This window comes from Lonchura striata, chromosome 1, assembly GCF_050655825.1.
Source record: "Lonchura striata isolate lonStrDom1 chromosome 1, ASM5065582v1, whole genome shotgun sequence".
NCBI classification, from domain to species: Eukaryota; Metazoa; Chordata; class Aves; order Passeriformes; family Estrildidae; genus Lonchura; species Lonchura striata.
The window spans coordinates 59383712-59408599 of record NC_140703.1 but is presented as its reverse complement, the minus strand read 5'-3'; the positions used below and the strand labels follow the sequence as shown (position 1 = coordinate 59408599).

The window sequence follows — 24888 nt, the reverse complement described above, 5'->3', positions numbered from 1 at the left end:
TTAAAACCTGAAAATTGATTGCTATCATGGAAATGTAGACAGGAGGGTAAGAAGGCAGGAAAGAAAGAAGGCAGGAAGGGAGGGATCAAGTGAGGCAGGTCACAATGAAATAACAATCCTCCAGGAAAATAAATGCAAGCAATTAAAGGCCAGTAAATGTGTCTAGTTACCTACAGTGACCACTTTGTCATTTTCTCTTAGAAAAAGGAAATAATTTTTATGATGATGTCAGTTCTAATAGGTGTTTTATGTATGGACATAAAAACACTAAGTGACATTCAACTTTTAGTGTTCTAATGTAAATCTCAGCCTAAACTCCTAGCCATCACAGTCTTCTCTGTATTGAAAACAAAACCAAGCCAGCAACGAAAGCCAGCCCAAAACCAAAGCAACAACAAACCCATCAACACTCTCCCACCAAAGCAAAGCAAAGCAAAGCAAAGCAAAGCAAAGCAAACCAAACCAAACCAAACCAGAACAAAACCAAACCTAAAAACTTCACTGAGTTTGAGCTCAGAAATTCTTTATCAGTCAAAGTGAAGAGTTAATGTTTCTAAGGTGAGCTTGAACAAAACTCAAGACAAGAGGTCTATTAGTTATCAGCTGGAGTCAAGATAGTCCATACTCGTTCCACCTTACTTTAGGTGCTTTAATGAGTTGTTTAAGAATTTAGGTATTTTCCTTTAGATTCCCTCAAAAGAGAAAAAAATTTTCCCACCTCAGAAATTACTTAACTCTCATACCCACTTTGTCATATTCCTGTCTCTATTTCCTGACTGCAGGGCAAGCCTAACAAGATATATTGAAAAAAAAAAAATGGACTGTGTGGAAAACTTTTTCTTTTGATCAAGGGATATACAGCTCATCTTGCACCATGATGCTGAGAGGCAGCAGCATTTTTCTTAGAAGAAAATAGAGCCCCTGTAACAGAGCCTGGAAATCAGTTAACAAATTAGTAATGTTTAATTCAACAATTTCTCCCCTAGTTGTCTGTCATTTACTAATATATTTAAAATGCACTCTAGAGTCAATTGATACTCTAAGGGAGCACTCCTCAGACTGAGATAAGTTACTGTCGTATAAAAATGTTAGTATTACTTATGGGGCTAAACAAGAAATGACAGGAGAGCATATACCAAAGACATCAAGGGAACTTTACTCAGAAGCAAAGAACACTACCTATAAGAATTCTAAAATAATTGTGCAGAGAGGTGGAATATGTGGTGGATGGAACAATAAAGTATTTATGAAATTATCCTTAAACTCACTTATTATTTCTGATTTTAACTTGCAGTTTTATGAGTAACAGCTAAGCACTTTTCACTGTTTAACTTTTCCCCTCTGTTGGCTTTAATTAAGATTGTCCTTGTGACAGACTTTTCAACTTGACAAATTTCAAAATACATCTTTTAAACAAGTGGAATTTTCTTGTAAGAGAACAGATTTTCCTGATATATATTTCATATTATGGTCAAGAATAATACTGTTTATCTCTTGGCAATATATTTGCATACAAGTTAATTCAGGAAAACTGAGATGGTGTGGAGAAAATAATTGACAAAAAAATGGAAACAAAAGATGTAGGTGTTTACTTGGTACTTATTATGATGCTAATCTCTTAATTGGCTCTGAGAGCCAATAACATCTGAGAGTTTATATTACTTTTGACTAATGTTGAGATAATTCAAGAAGAATGAGAATAATATCTTTTTGCTAAGGCAGAACTTGAAAACTAAGAGAAAAAACACTACCTTGCCCGTGATGCAGAATGTCAGTAATGCAATTAATAAGTCAGTTTTCAGAACCAAGAACATCACAGTGATATTAGGCATCCCCTATCAAAACATTCAAAATGACACAGTAAGTTACAAACACAGGGCAATTTTACCTATCACATAGCATTTCTTGTTATCTTAAGAACCTTAATACATTCTGACAATCTGTCATCAAGCAATTCACTTTCAAAATAGCTTTTCTGGCTTAAGCTTTCACAGCAGTGGAGTCCTATATAAGGAACACCCACTGTAGTAAAATCACTATTCTTTCTCTTAATATATTCCAATGGTTACTATTGCAAAAAAGGCTACACTTTTTCACTTTATTAAACCATAATTTAACCTGATTAAATGATAACATATTGTTTGTACATTGGAAAAAATGTTTAAAAATAATCTGTTTCATCACTTTGTTCTTTACATTGTGTTCACATCATAGAAAGTCAAGATGTGTGTCAAAAACGTAGCTTGCACATATTCTTTATTGTGTTTAAAAGAACTAACTAGAGTGTGTTTGGTATGTTTTATTTTTATGTTTTTCACACTACAGTTCAAAAACGTTCAATTTCTATCTTCTGCCTGCAGAAGCACCTAACAGTCTTTTTCTGGAAACTGAACCAAAGCATGTGACACCTTATGAAGTAGTCGGTGGGGGGCCAACAAGTAAACAGTTGTGACTATATGTTATACAATCTTAAGTCTTAAGATGATGTAATAAAAAAAATTTAAGTGTTTGGCTATAGCAGAAACTTAACCAAGTTGGGCTATTTCAATACCATGATCAGTTTCACAGATTCAAGGCAACTGCTCCGAAGCAGCTTTAAGTTCCCAAAAATCATGCAGGTATATTCTGAAGTCTCAGTTTGTTGAACAGGCAAATGTTTTGTTATGTAAGATCAAGGAATGCTCAGTTCTGTCTTCTATTAGCAAAAAAAAAAAAAAAAAAAAAAAAAAAAAAAAAAAAAATTCCACAAGATACTTTACCTGAATCTTATGAAAACAAAAATTGGCTGTTCACAGCTAATGAACACACGCTTCATACCAGATGAGCAAGAAAATATATTTATCAGAAGAGCAACCTTCCTTTATTAAAACAGCTCTATTTTTTCCTACAGTTTAAGCAATATGTCTTGATTTACCTGCAGATTAAGAGATCTAATTTTTTCTTCCTATATTTGGGCTGTGTTAAAATTCCCAGGACAGGTAAAATTGCATTCAAGTCAGTAAAGGAAATCTGCACACCTACTCATCTCGCTGTAGGTACAGACATGGAGGCAGCTAATTACATTAGACCTTGAATAGGCAAGAAGGGCCATTTCAAAGAATTTATAATTTCTGGGACATCTTCAGGGACTTTCAGGTATGACAGAGGACCTATAAAAGACCTGTCTGTGGTTGATGGAAATCATATGGGAATCTATCATGTAGAGCAGCAAGCCTATCCAATGTGCACGACTTAAGTGTTGTATGTGGTACACACATTTCACTTGAATCACTTCTTCGAGCATAATGACAGTAGAAGTTTAGAGAAGTTAATATGTAGATAACTCCACCTTCAAACTGATATTTTTGTATTCAAGTTATATTTTATGTAACCAAATATATTTAAGTTAAATGTTCCACATCTTTGTTGTCTCATTTTAGTTCTTGAAGGCTTACCTCTTCTTTTCTAGTGACATCCTTTCCTCCTTCAATTTGTTTTCCTAATTTTTAACTTTTCCATATTTTTTCTTGCCTATAAATCTTCATCTTATATAGATGAGATGTAGATGTTAATATAGATTTTTTTTTTTAATTGCAGAAACATTTGTCTTGAAGAACAACTCCCCTACAGGCATCCTTGATATCCTCATTACTTATTTTCTTGGTTTTTTAAAATTTGTATGCAGACATCGCAATGTTTTCCAGGAATATTATACATTGTTACTATATCTACAAAGTTAAATATTACTTAGTTTACCATGATAGGGAAATAAATGCATTTCATCCTAAAAAGAATTGCTTAGCAGCTCCAGACAGCCTCTACTTCTTAGTCATGCAATGTGTTTCTGTCTTAAAATAACATATTGGTTGTTGGTTTTTTTCCCTGACCATAAACTAAAAGAAATTAAATTACATGGCAAACGTTATGGGATTGTATAATAATATACTGAATTGGATTTTCAAGTGACATATGAAGAGGTTTTGAATCTGTGAATCAGCTATAGCTTTTCATAACAACATTTGCTCTGAAGCAAACTACCAAGATGAAATCTAGATTTTGTGAAAGTTTGTTTCTGGATTTAATCTTAGGAGCTCAGCTCTGATTCTGTGGGTTTTTTTAGGTGGAGCAGAAATCCATTTATGTCTTCAAGGTAGAAAAGAACAGATGTGGACAATGCTGAAAGAAGAATCCAGGCATGAACATCAGTGCAAAGGAGACCATCTGCAAAATGTGCAGCAAGAGCTGCCCTTCTTAAGAAAATACCCCTGTATCCATTAAAAAGCCTCCAGAACTTATGAGTATTTGCAAGACTATTCACTATTCACTCAAGCATTTATTTTTTAATATTGATTTAATTTTCAGGCATTCCTCTAGAGGCAATAAAATTGACCAACACACAATAAATAACTGAATGTCATTTAGCTCAACCATTTGACAAATAGAAAAATTTGGAAAAGTACAGCTGCAGTATGAGTTGCCAATAAAAAAAATCACAAAAATATGAATTTTATTCATAATATCAGGCACATTTAATAGCTTTGTATAAGGAAAAGGTATGTTATACCAAATACAAAAAATTTTCCTCAAAGTGCATATTACTATGATCAGAATCAAGACATTATGATCTTAGATACATTGGGAGTGACATCTAGCCCATCTGGGAGGCCACCTAACCCACCTCTGCCCTCAGAGTAAGCTGCCTTCAGCCCTTGGTAGCAGTAAAGGGTACAGATCACACAGCAAGAGCTTGTATGAGTTTTGTAAAACAAACCTGAAAACTTTGTAATAACAAATTACTACATAGAATTTAGTCCAAATGTCTTACACACACCTATAAAGCTTAAGTTATAATATTAATTAGCATGATTTTTATGTTTGACAACAGGAATTTTAAAGATGTGTAGGAATTAAGTATATGTATAACTTAATGGACAGTACTGGAAATGCTAAGTCCATCTCAATTTATATTCCAAGATTTTGGAAGCTTATTTCAAAGAAAAATAATGATCTTGTTAAATATAATTATTTTATGGAAATTAAGATACAATTTTTGATGCCATGCTGATCTTTCCTGTTTTCCCACCTTCATAGAAATAAAAAATACTCCAGGTTTTTTTGTTTTGTTTTACTTTGTTGTTTTTTTTTAGTTTGTTTTTAAGAGTTTAAAAATTAACTTTAAAGAGTATCAGTCTACATTTTCTCCTATCCACAAAAAATAAGAAAGCAGAAAAGTCTATGGCCCGCTACCAGAAACACAGGAAACAATAAATCTATTTAGAGATATCTTTATTTTAGATATATATATTGTATCCATCTATGTATATCTAGCTGATAACAGAACAGTATCAATGAAGTTCATTTTTGGAAACAGTAAAATCCTTGGAAAAATAGTGGCAAATTCTACTTCCTTGGATGTAAAGAGTCTTGGAGGTTTAGAGTGAGATGAATGGGGCAATTCATACATCTCAGAGGCTTTGTTCTGGTTTTCTACTTGCCTTAGGCAAAAGACAGTTCATCAGTTTACAGTGTCTTCATGTGTTTGAGGTTATATCTCTTGAAACCATAGAGGATAGAAATACAATATATATATATATATATAAACTTAGAATCATGGAAAACAATTTTTAGGGAGTGTTTAATTTCAGCATAATGGGGAACACACAGCTCTATTTACACCAGAATATACAGGCATGCTTCTAGGGGATATAGACCTAGAAATTGCTTTATAATTCTTCCAAGGAGTATAGAGACAGGACAAAAAAAACACTGAGTTATATGCAGCATCCAATTTTCATCATCTTTTTTTGTTGTAAATCTATTTACACCTCCTTCAACCCATCTATTTCCTTTAATAACAGATTTTTTCTTTGATGTAAATGTTTATTTTTTAAGATCATAATATAAGAAAAAAGGAATAATCAAATTGTGTGGAGAAAAAAATTACTGAAAAATGTAAAATGCCAGGAAAAAAGCATTTTCTTTTTAAGGACTAAGGTACAAATGCTATCATTATGTGAGCATCTTCAACAAAATAGCCTGTGACTTGAAGGTAATATGCAATGAGTGTGATGCAGAGGTTGTTATGGTTTCAGGGGCTTCTGTGACTTTTACTGACTGTAAAATCCTACAACAAAATAGACCTGATCCTGGAGGTATAATTCAGTGAACTACATAGCTTCCCTATAGAGTGCAAATATGCATGTACATTCTATTAAAATGAAACACATTTTCCTCCTCTTAAAAGAAAGTTAATATTGCTGCCTATATGCTTCCAAAAATTCAGAATAACTGTGCCAACATAAAAAAAAAAAAATAAAAAAAATAAATTCATTGATACCCATGTATATGCAGTGTTATACAGTGGCCACAGGGTTTGGGAAGTTACCTAACTGCTACTGTAATAAATGATTTTGTTAAATTAAAGAAAAATATTTAAAATTCTGCTTAAAGTAATATTTCCAAAGTTAGAGATGACATACATGATATGGATATTCAATGGGAGTTGGGTACTTAACTGCCCTTCATGCTTTTGAGTCTCCTTTTGTTTTTCCTTATGGTTGTTCTAAGCAAATCAAAGTCACTGGTAAGTTTCTTATTTGGTTCAGAGTGTTTAGACCAGGCCATAAAGGCCTGAATTTTTCCTGCTGGTGACAACAATAAAATTTATTTACTTATGGCATCAAGACAAGTTCCTAAAGTGCCTTCCTTCTCATAACAAATTTTCATTTCCCACAAAATACTCACAGTTCATATTTGTAGAATTTACCTATAACTAAACTAGACATTTCCTGTGAATTCATCATCAGTGTTACCACAAAGTCCTAGATTAATTTAGCATTCTAGTAGTTCTTCCTCCAATTTACAAAATAGAATATTATAGTGGGCAAAATACTCTTCCCCACAAAACATTCCTCAGCATACATGTTTGCCATACACTCATGGCATTTTTAATAGCTTTCTTTTTCCTAAATATCTTGCATAACACCTTGCAGGTAAACTGAGAATGAAAAACTAAAACATAAAATGAAAAAAACATACAATTAAACCCCATGTTTAACACTAGGAAGTAACTGAGTCTAAAATAAAAAAGGGTCTCCTTGACTCTTCAGTATTGACTGTATGTTCTCAAAAAAACAAAAAAAAAGGATTTTTAAAAAAAATTTTGCTATTATGGACCCTGCCTTTTTTTTGACTTACTGTTCTATATGAAATTACTTTATTATCTTATAATTCAGGGAAAAAATGCAAAGTTGCAGATGAATAAAAATTATTTTCTTCATGTGATAGCATTAGAAGGTTTTATTACTCACAGTAATAAAATTGAGTGTGAGACAATGAAAATAATAACAAAATATTCTGAATTCTTGCTTAAATGTGTTTTTTATAAGTATGTGTTACTTTTTTAATAAGGGGCAACAGTAGCAGTATTTTGTCTCTAGCTATTAGGCATATATTCATGAAAAAAACTGTACTTTTCAGGGCATTCAGCAGTTTACAAAAATACTATCTATGTTAATCTAAAAATATCTTATCTAGAAAATAAGAACATAAGAACTATGAGCAGTAGCTAAAAAATAATTACCATTAAAAAGTAAACAGATAATGGGTTATCAGATTATAAATATTAAAGATGTCTCATGTTTGACTTACATGTAATACTATTTTTTATATAACTGTCAGCCAATTGTAAAGAATCAATATTAATATGTGAGTTATCCTTGCTAGAAGACCTTAACTCTAATGAACTTCAGATTCAGGCAGCCCTTTCCTTCCATTCAATTTTATGTTCTTTTTTGAGTTACTCAAAAGAGATGTTGGAGGATATTACAAGAATTGATTTGTTTATACTGTTATCATTTGAAGAACTAAATAATAGCAATAATCTGCAGAACTTGGACATGTCAGAAATGTACTCTCTTCCCAGACCTGTCCTGAGAAACAGATTTCAGCCATATCAAATCTATTATTTGGTCCTGAATTCAACTGCTGTTCTCAGACAAATGAGATATGGGATTTTTGCCTCCTCCTAACATTTTTTTACACATTTTTAAATTGCAAAATTACAGAATATATAAGGTCATAAAGAATCTCATGACCTCATATACTCAATTATTCTCTCATATACTCAATTATTCTCAATTAGCACTGATGGCTAAATTCCATCTTGGCTTTACCATGAAAGCAAACAGTTTGGAAGTGGCTGTTGCCATATGGTTGTTTTAAAAAACAGGTATTTCTTCCAGTTTGGTGCTCCCTGGTACAAGAAAGAAGTTGACAAACTGTAGCAAACAACTGGAGAGCCATGAGATGATGTGGTGGCTGGATCGGGCATAGCACTTTGTACCCTGGTCTAGTTGACAAGGTGGTGATCTGTCAAAGGCTGGACACAATGATCTCAGAAGTTTTTTCCAAACTATTTGATTCTGTGATTCTGTGATTATAGAGTATCACAAGGACAGGCTGAGTGCACAGGCTAAGTTCAGCTCAGAGAACAGATTGCTAAGGCATCAACTTAACACTGTCCTTTACTACTGAATGTGTTTTTAGAAGACCTAATCCAGTTTTTCTGTGTAGCACAGCAAAATGATGAGAAGAATGAATACAACTTACATCAAGGAAAATTTCCTCTTGCTGTTAAAAAAATGGCAACATTAAAAAAAAGCAAACAAGATGGTCAAACACTGGGCCAACTTGCCTCCTGATATTTGGAAATTCCTTGCTCAGAGATTTTCAGAGCTCTTTTGATTAATGCCTGGAGAAACTTAGCTGAAAATATGTTTTCCTTGACTTTATCATGTGGCTTATAGTTTCTTCCAAATTAGGTTGTTCTATCATTTCACAATTTAATGCGTGAAAAATGATGAGGAGGAAAATATAACTATGTCAAATTCTTCTATCTTCTGTTCCAGAGATAGAAGGCACAAATTGTACATCCTGCTGGGCTGGTGACAGTGGTGGGATTCAGGAACAATTTACAGGTAGAAGTCAGCAACCATACAAAGACTCTCTGAGTGCTTTTCTGTAGCAATTGCCCATGATGAGTGCAGCCAGCTTTACGGCAAATCCCAATGGACTGCCCTGAACAAAATAAAAAGATTTATCAATAATCTAGTTATTTCTTTATGTTCTGGATAATATCTGGTTTTCTTTATTTTCTTAATTACTCTGAGTCAGAAAATTTGAAGGAGTAAAAGTGACTAAGAAAATAAGAATTACAATAAATAGGAATTACAATAAATTATTTGTAGAAGATATTTATTTCTATGCATGGAAATTTTGACAAGTGATCATGCACCAATAAAGTATGGTTTGTTTTTTTTTCTTTTTTTCCCTTCTACTTTTCTGGCCTTGCTTTCATTTTCTTTCTGTTGCATTTTTCTATGCAGTGGTTGTTCATTAGAGGAAACATTGTTCCTTTTAATTTTTTTAAGAGCAAATCATAAGTCTGTTAGCACTTGCCTATGAAGCCATATGGGTTTCCATATGGCATTTCTTTTGATGACTGTGCCATATTCAATATCTTACTCATGTGAATGTCTGTGAAATCAAGTGTTTTATCTTTAATTTCCTGCACTGATGAGTAGATAATAACTCTGGGTGTATTAGCACATTTCTGCTTTATCTATCTATCTATCATGAGACTGGAGGATGGCCCTTTCACATATTTTTTAATTGGGTAGTTAACAGGTCTAAGAGAAGACGTAGCAATATGAAATGTCTTCTGTCATAAGTACTATGAAAATTTTCTCCTTACTATTGATCATTTTATTTCCATAAATAAACAAGTTTGATTTTTTCTCAACAAATTTTATAAAATAAATTGGAAAAAGATGGATACCATGTGAAAAGAACACTGAGGAACATTTTTAATTTCTGAGAGTGTGTATATGACTCAGAAATGTCACAACATGAGAAAGGTATTTGTTTAGACTATTATATGCAGAAAGAATGAGTCTTTTTTAATGAAATAAGTATGACTTCCAACAAGGGATTAATAGAAAAATTCAGTCTGAAATACTTTTGAAGATGTAAACCTCATAATGTCAAGTATTGTAGTTCAGCAAAAGCTCATTACTTATTTGATACAAGTAGATTCAGTTATGATTTCATATCTTGAAATTCATCTACCAAACAAAGGAAAGTAAGAATTTGTCATGACTAGGTAAAATTAAAGGGTATAAAATAAAAATGCATATGCAAATTAGATCTAGAAACTTTGTCTTCTATTTTTAATGTCTACACCCGGTCTATTGAGTTGGAGCTTTTTCTAAGAAATAGTTTTGACTCCATTTAAAAAAGAATTCAGATGTATGCCGTACAGTTTTCTTTTATAAAAGTCCATTTAAGGAGTATGATTCTTGCTTTGTCTACCTTTTCTTGCTAGGAAAAAACAAATATCATTTAAAAAAAATAAAAACTAATTATACTATCAGTATTATGATATCCGAAATTATGGTTATGATTTTAAAAATCTATTCTATAGAATGGAAAAGAAGAAAAATATTTTTATCATTTGTATTTCCCTGAGATTCTATAATAATTTAACAATATAGAAGGAAAATGAAAGAGTTAAGAATGACTCACACGTAGCCTTTTGCCTTTTCATTTGGAAGTTGTGCAAACTGTATAGTGCTAGTAGCAGGCAGAAGCTGTTCATCAGCCATTTTTCCTCTGAGGAGGAAACAGTTTCTTTGAACAAGATTATTATCACAGTTTGATTCAAAGCATAGACGTTATGACATATTTTTTTATTAAGATTGCTTTCAGAGTCTGAATAGAAAAAAATATCTGTCCAGTAATAGAAATATATTAATATTTTTAAAATATATTTCAAATGATTTCTTAAAATTTAATTGATATGGGGCTACTAGGAAGAAAGGAAAATAATATTTTGTCCAATGGAAAAAGAATAGATAAATGGAAAAGAAAAAAGAGAGAGAAATTATGTGATATTAAAATAAAAGTTTGGGAGAACTTGGTTTGGAAGTATTGGAAAAACCTCATGGACATGCACACTTTGTAAAGCTAACTTTTTCATGCATGGAGATTATTTACTGTGCATGCACATACCTGGTAAAATTTTGTTTATTAACTTCAGCTTTCTATGCAGTTCATTTTTACTCTCCTGTACTGCATTGATCCATGTAGTAATATTGAATATATATTTATGATGAGAGAAGGTTATTTGACTTCAAAAACTCTCTTAAACATTAATCTTTAATTAAGCCATAGCATGTATAACATACAATTTCTTTTATTGTAGGTGGGTGGTTTTTGTTTTGCTTCTGTTTTTTTTTTATCTTTGTGTTTATGCAAAACATAGGAAAAACTCAACAGTATTTTCTCAAATAGATATGTAAATATAACCCATTAATATATAAACTTTCATAGTTTTCTGTCAAAAACAATAACTTTGTCAAAATTTAACAGCTACATAAAAAGTCTACTGCAGTAAAAGACATTAGTGGAAGCTATAGTTTCAATCTCTTATCATAAAGCTCTTTCTACTGAATAAAAGCAAAACCACCACATATATATCAATAATTTTATAGGCAGAGCTTTATTCAAGGCTTTTGATTTTCACATTGTCTTTTCTTTATCTGATTCTGCCCTTCACACAGTTTACCAAAACTGATTCAGTAAAGTGCTAGTAAATGCCTGTGTACTTGTTTATATAGAAGCTCATACACACCAAAAAATGCATACACAAAAAATAGTATGTCCAATGACTGTAATAATGAAAGAAGCTGAAAAATCAGTCACTTTTTAAATGAAAAGTAATAATTCATACCTCCCTCTGCAGCACTAGCCTATGCAGTAGAAAATTACTATTGGCATTCGCTACACTGTAGTTATATGACCATACAATTTAGGAGTGATATAATCTTTCAAAATTCTCAGTAGTAAGTAAAAAGAGATATAATTCTGATATAGCTGTTAGTGAAAGGGAAAGAAGAGAGAAAAAAAATAACTAACAAAACAAAAACCCACAAAACCATATTGTTTAATTTATACAGCTCAGCAAGCTTTTCATGCAGTATTATGTTTTACTAGAATAATTATATCAAGCTGCAAAGTTATTTAAAATATTTAAAATATAGGTCATTCAGATGAAGCAAAAATTACACACCTTGTAACATTTATGTGTATATATTAACTTGAGTAGTAATTGCTCTCAATTTCTTTCACAGTGAATTCTATTTAGCCTTTGTGAGAAGGGAAAGACCACAAAAGATGCTTGTGTTTTGTGCATACAAAACATGTAAGCTCCTGAAATTCTTTAAAGGACAAAAAGCACACTGGAGCTCTCTTGCTTTCTTTTTTACTCTGACTTTAATGCTTTGAAAATACTTAACCAATGACAGTGTTCACTTACCCAAGATCTGTAGTCAGTTCTGTTTAAAAAAGGAAAAGAAAAAAGAAAACAAAATTAAAACCCCTCCAAATTTGAAAGGTATAGGAATAAGGTCAGGTCCAAATACTGAACTTTCTTTTGTTTAGTTTTCTAATAAAAAGTTACCCTGTATCTCTTTTTGCTAGGAGGAAGGAGGCAAAATGGAAGTGGGTGAAGTTCATGAGTATGAGAGAGAAAGGGGTCAGCTGGCACTATAGATTTACAAGCTTTTATTCAGCATTTATCAGAAAAAGGGCTGTCCTTACTGCAGTGCTTGCAGCCTGAAATGCACTCCATCATCTGCCTCTGAAACTTTCGATAAGCCCAGGTGTGTGATGGCCTTCGGCTCTAAATCAGGCTCTGCACTTCTTGCATGACCTTCCCCTAGGCACCGCAATGTCTCTTGCCTTCTTACACACAAATTGAATCAGGGTACTTTAGACTTGTCTTCCTCAGCTACTTTACCTGTTTTACATGATGTAGGGCATCAAAGAGTCTTGAATTTCTGATTTACTCATTCCCCAGCTCAGATTGTAATGGTAATGATGTGTTTATTCTCTAGATCTGAGCAATGAAAGGACTGAAATACAATAGAGGAATAAGTATTTAGCATTCCAAACATGCCAACTGAAAAAGGAACATACAAACTTCAGAAAATTATTTTGCTACATTTATAATCTCATTCAAGATACAAAACTAACTCTAATAAAATAAAAGGAGCATGCTATTCTTTCTACAAACTTCTTTAATGTTTCCATATTTTACTGAATTAATTCTCAAATACTGAAATATTTTTAAGATTCATAACTGGTATAGTCCTAGACAAAGTAATGAGAAAGAAAATATACAGAGTTTACAGGCTGCTGCTTCTTTAGTATCCAAAAACTTTTAAAAATTAGCATTAAAAAATTAAACAAGCTATTAATGCCCACATTTATTTGACTGCAAGAACTCAGTTGAAGCCAAGCACCGCAGAATGATAACTGGAATTTTAAATTTTTGTTTTTCAAAGGGAAGTAATTTTCACAAACACACTAGTAGCTAGAAACCCTCACTGCATCTATAAATATTCCAAACTTGCAGGATGAATGCATAGAAAATAAGTGTTTTTGAGATTCTGACAATCCATTACTAAATTACTAAATGATCTCCACCTGAGTTTATAAGAAACTTTCCATGGGAAACACTGGTTCCTACCACTTTCATCTGGATCGACTTTCTATATTTTAATTTGATGTCTGAAATAATTTAAAGTTTTATGCAGCAAATGCTAACAGGAAGATTTTCTCACAGAAGCACTGATATCTCACTGAAACTTCAGTGGCTGGTTCCAAATTCAGGATAGAAGAGTTGATTGAAAGCTGAATAATAGGTCTTCAAAAGCATCAACTCATTTTGTTTCAAAATTCAGTATATGAGGAGATGTGAAATCACTGAACTAAATCCTAAGTAGAGTCCAGTTTTCATGGTTCTACACACATATCAAAATTAAATATTTTTTTTCTTCCTGACTGATTTTAATTGCAACCTATTGTGGGAGGTAACAAAAATAGGTTTCTGAGTCACTTAAAGTGGAATCACATTTCTTTCCTAAACACTTTTACTCACCAGGGTGCAAAATGACAAATCTTTACATTCAGGTGGGTGGATTCTTAATCATGAGATTAAAAAAAAAAAAAAAAAAAGAAAAAAATGTATTTATTTCACATAATACAAGTTGGAATACTTTCTTCAGGACAGAGCAAGTTATTTTTTTTCTCCTTTCTCTCCAGCCACCATTCAGAAAAAAAGAATTCTCAGCTGACTAATTATTCAATCTTTCTCCTTTGTCAAAAATTGGAAAGTTAGTGATAAAATTTAGAACAAAAGGAGCAGGAAAATCTTTAGCTGACTAGTCTAATATCTTTGTCACAAGGCACTTCAAAAGGTTGTTGCTTTATATGATGGCAGAGCAAGAACATCTATAAAATTTGCAGATATTGTTCTGTAGAAAAAAGCCCCAAACAACAAGACAGCAGAAGAATTAGCAGCAGCAACAGAGGCAAGCCCTTCAGTTGCAGGGAAAAGGCTGAAAGGAACAGGAGAACCCACCTGATTAACATGTAGCTGAAAGATGGGTGTCATGAATGAAATTTTGGCTATTTTGACCATGGGGTGGTTTACACACAACAAGGCATGATGGAGACAGATGAGATTCACTGTTTCTGCCAAAAAAGAGGGAAAATAGTTTTGCCTGTGAGTCAGCGGGGCTGGTTGAGCAGACTTCAAATTTGGTTTGAAGAGAGAAGAGGGTAAAACCAGGCTCAATAGAGATGAGCCTAGTTTTGGCATGCCAGATTTATGGGCAAAATCTACAGCTCAGCTGAAGTGCACTGAGGCCAATGCACATGGTATGGATAACAAACAGGAGGAGCTGGAGGCCATTGTGCAGAAGGAAAGTTGTGATGTAGTCATCCTCACAGAAACATGTTGGGCTGGGGGCAGAATGGTTGGAAAGTGCCCCAGCAGAAAAGGACCTGGGGGTGCTGGTTGACAACTGCCTTGTGCGCATGGGACAAAGAAGATCAATGGCATCTTTTACTGTATTAAGAATGGTGTGGCCAGCAGGATCAGAGCTGTGATGTTCCTGCTGTACTCGGCACTGCTGAGGCTGCATCTAAGTCCTGTGTTCATTTCTGGGCCCCTCACTGTAACAAAGACATTGAGAAGCTGTAGCATGCTCAGAAAAGGGCAACAAAGCTGATGAAGGGGTCTAGAGAGTAAGTCCTATGAGGAGCAGCTGAGGAAGCTTGGGATGTTTAGCCTGGAGAAAAGGAGGCTCACCTTTTTGCACAGTGAAAGAAGGTTGTAGTCCTGCTTCTCCTTCCCTGCAACCAGTTTGAGGATGAGAGGACATAGCCTCAAGCTGTGTCAAGAGGGGTTCAGGCTGGACATCAGGAGGAATTTCTTAATGGAAAGTGATGCTAAATACTAGAATGGAGTGCCCAGGGGGGTGGTGAAGTTACCATCTCTGGAATTGCTCAAGAAACAACTGGATGTGGAACTTAGTTCTGTGGCCTAATTGACAAATTAGTGATCAAAGTTTGCACTCTATCTCAGAGGTCTTTTCAAACTTAAATGTTTCTTTATGAACAACAATATTTATTGTCACCCTGTTAATTGCTGCATAAAGCTGTAGAGGTAGTGCAATACAAGGTTAGTTCCGGTGCCTCCAAATACTGCCTGTTCTATTTGGTTTAGGATATTTTAGTGTACTCTCTCTGTTTCTCAGGGCAGATCAAAGCAAAGGTTTATAATTCTTATCCTAATTTCAGAGTCTAATGTCTTATTCCTTCTGAAATAGTTAGATTCCTCTTTGAGTCCTGTTCTGTGAACACTTATTGAATATTAATAAACTTAGTGAATATTAGACACTTCAAATTACACACATAGTCATACACATAATATAATGTGTGGGAAAGATGAGGTAATTTTCCCATATCATCATTTATGGCAAATGATATGACCAAATACTAAAAGATTGTTGCATATACAATTTGTGTACATTACAAGCATTAAACAATGATTTACTTCTGCTTTCCCTATACTAAGATTACTTCTCAAATTCATATATGATAAAGACACAAGAATGATGGATTTATTATAGAAAAGTGATGTTTTTAAACCAGAGAGGTTGTATTTTTAGTTAAAAATAAATTAAACCAATAATTTTATTGTATGCATAGATGAGTCCAGTCTGTGCACGCAACAATCATTTGCTATTTAATTTTCCTGGGTTGGATTGCTTCATATCTTGATCTGATGAGCCTTTTCAGCTATCTTTCCTATCCCCATATGCTTGACATTTTGTTCATTAGGATTGGCTTTCCTGATCATCACAATACAAGATAAACTGTTATATTAAGAGGAAATGATGGTGTCACCTCTCCATAATTGAATCTGGAAGATGTATCTGCTGTTCTTTAAAATGACATATTCAGGAAGCCAAATAATCAACCTCAAGGGAACAGTGTTTTTGTGCCTGAGAGATTCAGGTTGCCTAATACTTCACCAGTGGTTTTTGCAGAAAATGTGAAGCTTTTGTCAAAAGAAGCTGGCTCATCTGATAAATAATCATGTCATACAGAAATATATGTTTTTGCTAAAAATGCTTTAAAAATAAGGTTTAAGGTGCTAATTCAGAGAGAATGGGATACAGAATGGTCTATTCATCACTCTCTGTTGTCTAGCAAAGGACTGAACTTCAAGAGCTCATTTCTCTTGCTTTATTTTTCTGTTCAAAGAGACAGGAACATTAAAAAAATTATACCTGAAATTGGTGCTTAGAAAATAAATTCTTATGTAAAAAATACAGTGGTATTTTTTTTTTCAAATGTAAATAAAATAAATACATAAATACATTTGTTTTAGCGTGCATTTTTTCTATAGGGAAAAATAAAGGACATCTAGAAAGGATTATTTCCATCCCAAATTCTCGAGCCTAGAAAAAGTATGATGATGTTGTGAATTAGAGTAGCTGGTGAGAGATGTGTAACTGTCCTCACAGAATTAGAGAAAGCAATTATGACTTCTTTTAATTTCCATGTTAATACATGCAAAAACTCTAGTAGTTTGTTTTTTTTCAAAATCACATTTTTGTTATGCAAGAATATGCATTTTTTAGCTATTGTATTCTGAAATTCTTTTTATTTTCTTTGTAGCAAATTTAAAACTACAAATGCCTTAACAATTTTTCATATTCCTTGTTTCTTAAAGTGTCTTTCCTTCAGAATTTCAATTTCAATATTACCTGTATAAACACAGGAAATATGTGTGATTTGATACTGATTTCTTTTTTGGCTAAACAAATCTCAACTTAAATAACTGTTCTTTTGAGTTGAAAACAAAGGAATCCAGTCTTTCAGGGGTCTAGTCATAGACCCACAGATAAAATCTATTCAAAGGTAAGAGTGGGCATCTGAAATGTCTCTAAGATAGAACTTGATGGTACACAACTAATTTTGCCAGCAATTTCACATATTTTAGAGGCTTCCCCTTTCTAGGTTATTTCACAATAATCAGCTGATAATCAAAGGAGTGAGAAAATCCATTATGACATCATAGTCACAGAATCACAAAAAGGTTGAGGATGGAAGGGAAGTCTGAAGAGTCTTCTGGTCCCCCTTTCTCAACCAGGGCCACCTGTATTTTCCCAGGACCAGACTTTCTAATATCTCCAACAATGTACATTCCTCAATCTCCATGGCAACCTGTCACTCTCACAGTGAAAAACTGTTTCCTGATGTTCAGACACAACCTCCTTTGTTTCATTTTTTTTCCCTATTGTCCCTGTTTCTGTGGATGAGTACCACTGAAGAGTCTGTCCCGGTCTCCTTTAGATCTTCTCTTACGATATTTAAACCTGATAGTTCTGCTCTCAAGGCTGGACAGTTCTGAGTGTCTCAGCTTTTTCTAACAGGAGAGATGCTTGTTTGTTTTCGTCATCTTTGTGGCCCTTTGTTGGACTATCTGTATCTGCATATCTCTCTCATTCTGAGGAGCCCAGAACTGGACAGGGACTCGAAGAGTGGCCTCATTAGTGCTGAGAAAAGGGAAGGATCACTCACATGAAACTTGGCAAACTGTTAAATGCACCCAACATAACATTGGACTACTTTGCAGCAAGGGCTCCTTGATGGCCCCTGTTCAATCAGACACCCTTTCAATCAGACAATGCTTTTTTTTACAAAGTTGCTTTTCACCTGTGTGGGTCCTAGCTTGTACATTCATGCTTGGGGATGTTCCTCCCATGTATAGGATTTTGCAGTTCTTGTTGAATTTCATGACCTTTCCCTCATCTGGGTTCTCTAGCTTGTTGAGGTCCCTCTGGATGGGAGCAGGAATCTTTGGTGCATCAGCCACCTTTCCCAGTTTTGTATCAACAGAAAACTTGCCAAGGTTTCCTCTGCCCCATCACCTATATCAGTTAATGAAGGTCTTAATCAGGACTGGACCCAGTACTGATCCCTGGAGTACACTGTTAGTCACTGGCCTCCAACTAGAGTTTGAGCCATTGATTGATTGGCTCTGGGCTCAGGAATTCAGGTCACCCCATTGCTCATCTAGCCCAGACTCTATCCGCTTGTCTGTGGGGATTTTATGTGAGACAGTGTCTTAAGCCTTAAGGAAGCCTGGATAAACATCCTTCATCACCTTCCCCTCATGCATCAAGCTAGTTATTTCATCACAGGGGTTTATCAAGGAAAACTCATGATGCCTGCATCACCCTTCCAGATTTGTAGCAGGACCATTTTGAAGAAAAAAGCTAATGCTGCCATTTTGAGTGACTACCAGTTAAAACCTTCCTAATTTTGCCTCTGACTCCAACAGTGGTGTATTGATTTAAGAAATCCAAATGCTTTCTATATCAGTTTCTATGTCCATGGCACGTAGCTATATAACAATACAAGCAGCTACATAGGGCTTCACTGATGACTCAATTTACAACAAAAGTGAAAAAACATTTTTCCCGCAACATGAGCATTTCAGTGCCATTCTGTTGATAGCAAATAACTTAAAATCCAGCAGATTTTGAATTCACTATTTGCTTCTATATTGGATAACTTCATGTTCAATATTCCTTCTGGCTCAAAATATGCAAAGGTCTTCTTAAATCAAATAATAAATTTTGAATATTTGGAAATTCAAACAAAATAATATTTAAACATTTTTCATTCCATGCTTTTAACTAATGAACTTTAAAATGTCAAAATGGAAGCATTTATCTTTCCCATAATACCTAAACCTGGAGGCAATGAATCATCTGAAAGGAGGAATGCTTTGCAGAGCTGTTTTCCTACAATATTTAAAAGATATTTCTAGTAGAATTATTTTAAGACACAATTTGCAAGTTCTACTGCATATTTTACACTTTTACTGTGTTTAATGCCTAAAGCCTTTAAAGACTGGTGAAATATGTTGCCTATACCATGTTTCATCATCAGCTTTGTTATCCTCCCAGTCTTTTCATGTAAAAGGGAGACAGTACATGATCTTAAATTAAAATATATTGTTAATGACAATAAAGTGCAAAAAGTAAAAAATATTAATTCTTTCCATATTCAATTTTTTTTTTTCCTTAATGTGTTTTATACATGGAGAAAAGAGGAGTAAGAAAATGTCTTCAACCACTTTTACACTAGATCATAAAAGAGCCTGGAATAATGGCAAAATAAATTGCTTTGGCATGTGTATTAAAAAGCTAATCCTATGTTTGTGAATGTGGTCTCTTATAAAGGATAATTTTCTGTTTTGTCATAAAAAGTATGATAGTTCATTAATATCTATTCACATCTTTGCCTTTCTGATGCAGTTAACATAATGTGTTTACAGAATTTTTGAATAAGCAGGTCAAAGAAGATAGATATGCTAAATAAGCACTTTCTGAAGGGGACTTTATCCCATATTTGTTCCATGTGTTCCAGGTATCTTTTTTTCCTGAAAATTATTGACTACTGTTGGCAACAAGGTATCAAAGGATATGTGCCAGTACACTGATTAGTGGCAGTAATCTTTAATCTTAAATTCTTAGAAAGGTCATGTAAAGCTGAAAAATATGATGTACTAGGTTTTTTAAATTTATATGAAATACAAACTCTCTCTGTATACACTACCTTCCTTCACAGATTAGAATCCCAGTTTTCACATGTTTTTTAGTCTCTCATGACCTAATTTGATGATATTTCTGTTTAAAACATGGATTTTTTTAGCATCTTTTACAGAACATGTTGAAAATTTAAAAGAAAAAAGAATTAACCAAACAAGAAAACCAATCAAATCAAAGACCATATGCCATAAAATATTTTTCCTAAACCAGTAAAAATGACATAAAGTAATTATTATGATATAATAATAAATAATACATGATGTGTCAAGGAAGTAAAACTAAGAAAACAAAAATATTGTTAGCTTGTTAAATATATGTGTAAACCCTATTGGAAATATATGACTTTAACACTGAAACCTGCTGTGATGGGTTGATATTTTCTGACTGCCAGATACCTACCAAGCTACTCTCTCACTATTCTTCCTTAAGTGTACAGATCACTCTGCAGAGTCTTTCTGCCCTTCAGCAGATCAACACTCCTGCCCTTCTTGATTTCATCTGCAAACTGTGTGAAGGCAACTCCATCTCCTTGTCTGGGTCACTGACAAAGATATTAAATAGGACCAGCCCCAGTACTGAGCCCTGCAGAACACCCTTGTACCTGATCAGCAGCTGGATTTAACTCCATTCACTATTGCACTCTGGGCCTGGCCATCCAGCCTTTTTTTTTACCCAGATAGGAATACTTCCATCCAAACCCTGAGCAGCCAGTGTCCCAAGGAGACTGCTATGGGAAATGGTGTCATAAGTTTTACTGAACTCGAGGTAAACAACATCCACATGTTGGAAATGGTTTATCCGTATGAGCCCTTCCCTCATCACCTACATGGGTGGTCTTTTCATAGAAAGAGATCAGGTCAGTCAAAAAAGACCTGCCTTTCTCAAACCCATGCTGACTGGGCCTGTGTTATGATCCAGTTAGGGACAAATATCTCTGCTGGAATTAAGGTGCAAATGAAACCATACAGCAAAGTGCTCAATATGGATTTTATTTAAGCGTATAAGTGAGGCAGAGATATAATGAAATAGAAAAGGGGAACAGGGAAAGAGACATCAAGTAGAAGATTGTGACCACCCTTTAATTCAGCAGTATCCAGTTGGTCCTTTTTCACCTCATGAGTGGTGGGGGTCCCAGAGATGTTCTTTCAGGGGTATCACTTTTATACAGTCCAAAGTTCAGGTATCCACAGGGCATAGATGATGTTCCCATAATTTGGGGTGATATGTGTATGAGCAGTAGCTTTCATTCCCACTTTTTTACAGTGAGAATTTTTGTCTAGATGCATTAACCATCATGTCCTAACCAGACCTTACTTCCATCATGACTGGAATTAGCATTTTCCTGTTGCAAATTCCTGCCTTCTGAGCTTATTTCAAATTCCCACTGCAATGGTTTATTTTATGGCAAGTTCCTTCTGTGGCTTTGACAGTGTTTTGACACAAGTATCTGTGCTCTTTCAGCCTCATCTCTTGTTTGTCTTGTGATGGAACTAAACTGATCTGCTCCATAGCCTTCCCCAGACTGAAGTCAGACTGACACTCCTGTAGCTTCCCAGATCCTCCTTGCAGCCCTTCTTGTGAAATCTGCCTTGCAGACACTGACAAAGGCCTGCCAAATATAAATGTCAGTAGTAAGCATAATTTTCTGCTGGAGTAGTAACAAGTAGTACTCCTTTTTTGTAGTAGGGAATAACTCATTCCTCACCTCATCTACTTCCTAAGTGCCTACACCAAAGCAGGAGCTACTAGGGAAAAACTCTATATCCTTTTAACAACCTGGGCTTACAATACATATCCAGATGGGGTGGAAAAGAACATGTAAGAGTCTTTATTCCTGTACATCTCATATTTTGAGAAAGAAAATACTTTGTTTATTTCATGTGTAATAAATTCTCAAAATCTTTTCACCTGGCTGCATCCTAAGCTTTACTCTTCATGAGGTATTTAAAAAAAAATATTTTTCTATCTTCATTTAAACATTCTTATCGTGTATAGATCATTTTAGCATCTACAAAGTTCATTTATGTTTTAATAATCCATACTAGTTCTTGGCATCTCTGTAGCAAGACCATGCTGTGAAATCTTAATTCTTATGATATTATGAAAAACTTGTTTTGTTCACTTAAAAGATCTCATTTAGTTTCTTTATAAATGCTTTTTGCTTTAATCACTGAAAGATCTCCAGGCAGATTATATCAAATTGCATTACTGTTCTCACTAATGAAGGAAAAGAATGACTAAAATGGCATACTATTTATTTATATGATTCCTATAGAAAAATATTTAACACTTTCAAAACAAAATTAGGGGGAAAAGGAATGGATGTTAGATGTTAGAAAAATATGCCACTAAATCTACATTGCACTAAGTTGAATAATATAAGCATATTATTTGATGCATTTTAAAGAGTGTTCTGCCAAGCTTTCAGCTGAAGGAACTGTTCTGAATCTGTGTGCTGTTCAATGCATCAGACATTAAGAACAGTTTGCAGTACTCAAATAAATTGAAAAAAGAGTACTGTTCAGCACTCAAGAAAATATTCTATCAACCAAGTTTGTAGATTGACGATGATACATATCATTCTAAATTATCTTAAATTTAGATTGTGCAAAATACTATCTTGCAATAAAAAATATAATAAAAATAAACATTAAAAGATCAGTCAGCAAATATTTTGATCAATAGAGAAGTTAGGAAAGGAAGTAACATATGAATCTTTTCTGGTTACAAGTGAGTTCCCCAGAAAAATTCTTCTAAGCAGTTACATTAGTATAAGAAGGGATCTAAATTCACAAGGTTTAAAATCACAATCTGAAGTCGAAAACAAGTTAAGTATGCTAATTTTGGGTTCTTCACTAAATAAACACTTTAAAGCTTATGAAAGGTTGAGATTTTATTTCCTAGATCATGCTTTAGGATGCAAGAAGCAATTTTTCATTAGTTGTATTGTACCTGCAATGTAATGTTTTTGTTATAATAGTGAGAAATAAATAAAATATAAAGTTGCAACACTAGCATTCAGTTAAAATAAAATAAAAGGCAGTATCTAAAAAAGCTGTTTTCTTACTGATGAGGAATCTGAAAGAAATATTTGCCATTTTTATTAGTCAGACTCTATGCATGGAGATTTAATTTATTATTTATATCTTGAGGAGACCACACAAACTTGATCAGGGACTAACATGTCATTGCCAAAAGAATAGCATAATTAATTATAAGGAAGATGGTACTTATCAAAAATTTTACACTTGAACAAAATGAATCAAACAACTCAAAATAGTCAAGGAAAAAGAAAAAAACAAAGAACAAGATGAACAGCATATCTTGCCCTGGTTAAGAGTTCTAAAGTACATTAGAATATGAATACTCAGTTTCACTGATATTGAAACTGGAAATTTGAATTGGGATTAATCTCAATTAATAGCACCACTAGAAGAGATATTGAAGCTAGTTAGTGGTCTAAAAAACTAGCAAGACTCTGCTAATCAAGGTCTTGCTCATAATCAACAGAACAAGAGGGGTCATCAGCTTTGAGGGTTGAGTCATGCCATCCCTGAATTTCTTTTTCCTGCCTTTTATTTTTCCTCATAAACCACATAATGAATCTGTGTGATTAGTTTTGTTTTTAAGGTTTTAACTTTTAAATAACTATTGATAAAGGCAATATCTTTTCCATTTGTTGATTAATTACCCTCTAACTGGCTAATTTACTGGTGATCTCATTGCATTAGATCTATTTTAACCACAGAATTTCAAAACCATGGAAGAAATTGATCTCTGGAGGTCAATAGTTTGACTGTAATTCCAATTTTGTCTTGTTTTGTCATCATATACTGATATCCTATGTTATTTGTTTCTTATAGTATCTTGGTTTTTTATATTTTAATAAGTGTGGAGGGGTTCACTTTAACTGTTTTTTGTATTGAGTGCAGGCCTGAGTCTTTGCAGTAGGGAGCTGCAGAGGTGGCCTTTGTGAGAAGTGGTTGGAGCTGCCCCATGCTGCACAAGGCCAGTTTCAGGCAGCTCCAGCAAACCCACTGCAGGGTACAGCTGAGCCCCACAGTTCCTAGCCAAGGTGGGGGCACCTCAGGATAAATACATTTGAGAAAGGGAAAAACACTGTAAGGTGGTGAGGGGTGGGAAGAAATGTGTGAGAAAGAGTCTGGCAAACACCAAGGTCAGACAAGAAGGAAGATAAAGTGCTCCAAAGACTGGAGCAGACATTCCTCTGCAGCATCTGCAGGGGACCAAAGCAGAGCAGGTATTCCCCTGCAGACCATGGAGTATGCCATGCTGGAGCAGTTGGACATTTTCTGAAGGACTGCTGCCTGTGGGTAGGACTCATATTGGAGCAAGCAAAAGACATGAGGAGGAAGGAGCAGCAGAGTGCTGCTGACCACAATCCCCATTCCCCATCCTGCCAGCACTGCCCATATGGAAGGATGTAGAGGAGTTGGGAAAGAAACAGTGAAGCTAGGCCTGGAAAAGGGGGTAGGGAAAAGGTGTTGTTTTACTTTTGCTTTTGTTTCTCACAGTCCTATAGTTTTAATTGGCAATAAATTTTCACCAAGTCAGTTTTTGTGATGACCCATCCATGTGATGATGCCACCATGAGGCAAACTCCTCCTGTCTAATTAAACCCATGAGTTTTTAATATTTTCTTTTAATATTTTCTATTCAGTCAAGGATGTAGAGTGAGAGAAAACATCTGGGTAGGCATCAGGAATACAGTCAATGTTAATCCAACACAATGCTAAAAAGAAGAGGCAGAAAATAGGGACTACCAAAACATTTATTTTTCAGTTTAGTTTTCTGTCTTGCCTTTTTTCTTTTTGTTGAGGATCTAACCTAAAGAAAGCAAGATAGATAC

General features: G+C 34.2%; 1 long non-coding RNA gene across 12 annotated transcripts in view; it reads right to left on the bottom strand.

Moving 5' to 3' along the window:
* The window catches only part of LOC146768687 (uncharacterized), an 81040-nt gene that overhangs the window by 18963 nt on the left and 37189 nt on the right, over positions 1–24888 (bottom strand). For 3 of the 12 annotated variants that reach the window (XR_014954396.1, XR_014954404.1, XR_014954412.1), the window contains one exon: positions 1752–24888. This exon is cut by the window's right edge. This is a non-coding gene — a long non-coding RNA (uncharacterized LOC146768687). The remainder of the gene's footprint in view (positions 1–1751) is intronic. The other 9 variants (XR_014954406.1, XR_014954407.1, XR_014954401.1 and 6 more) reach the window with 9 other exon arrangements.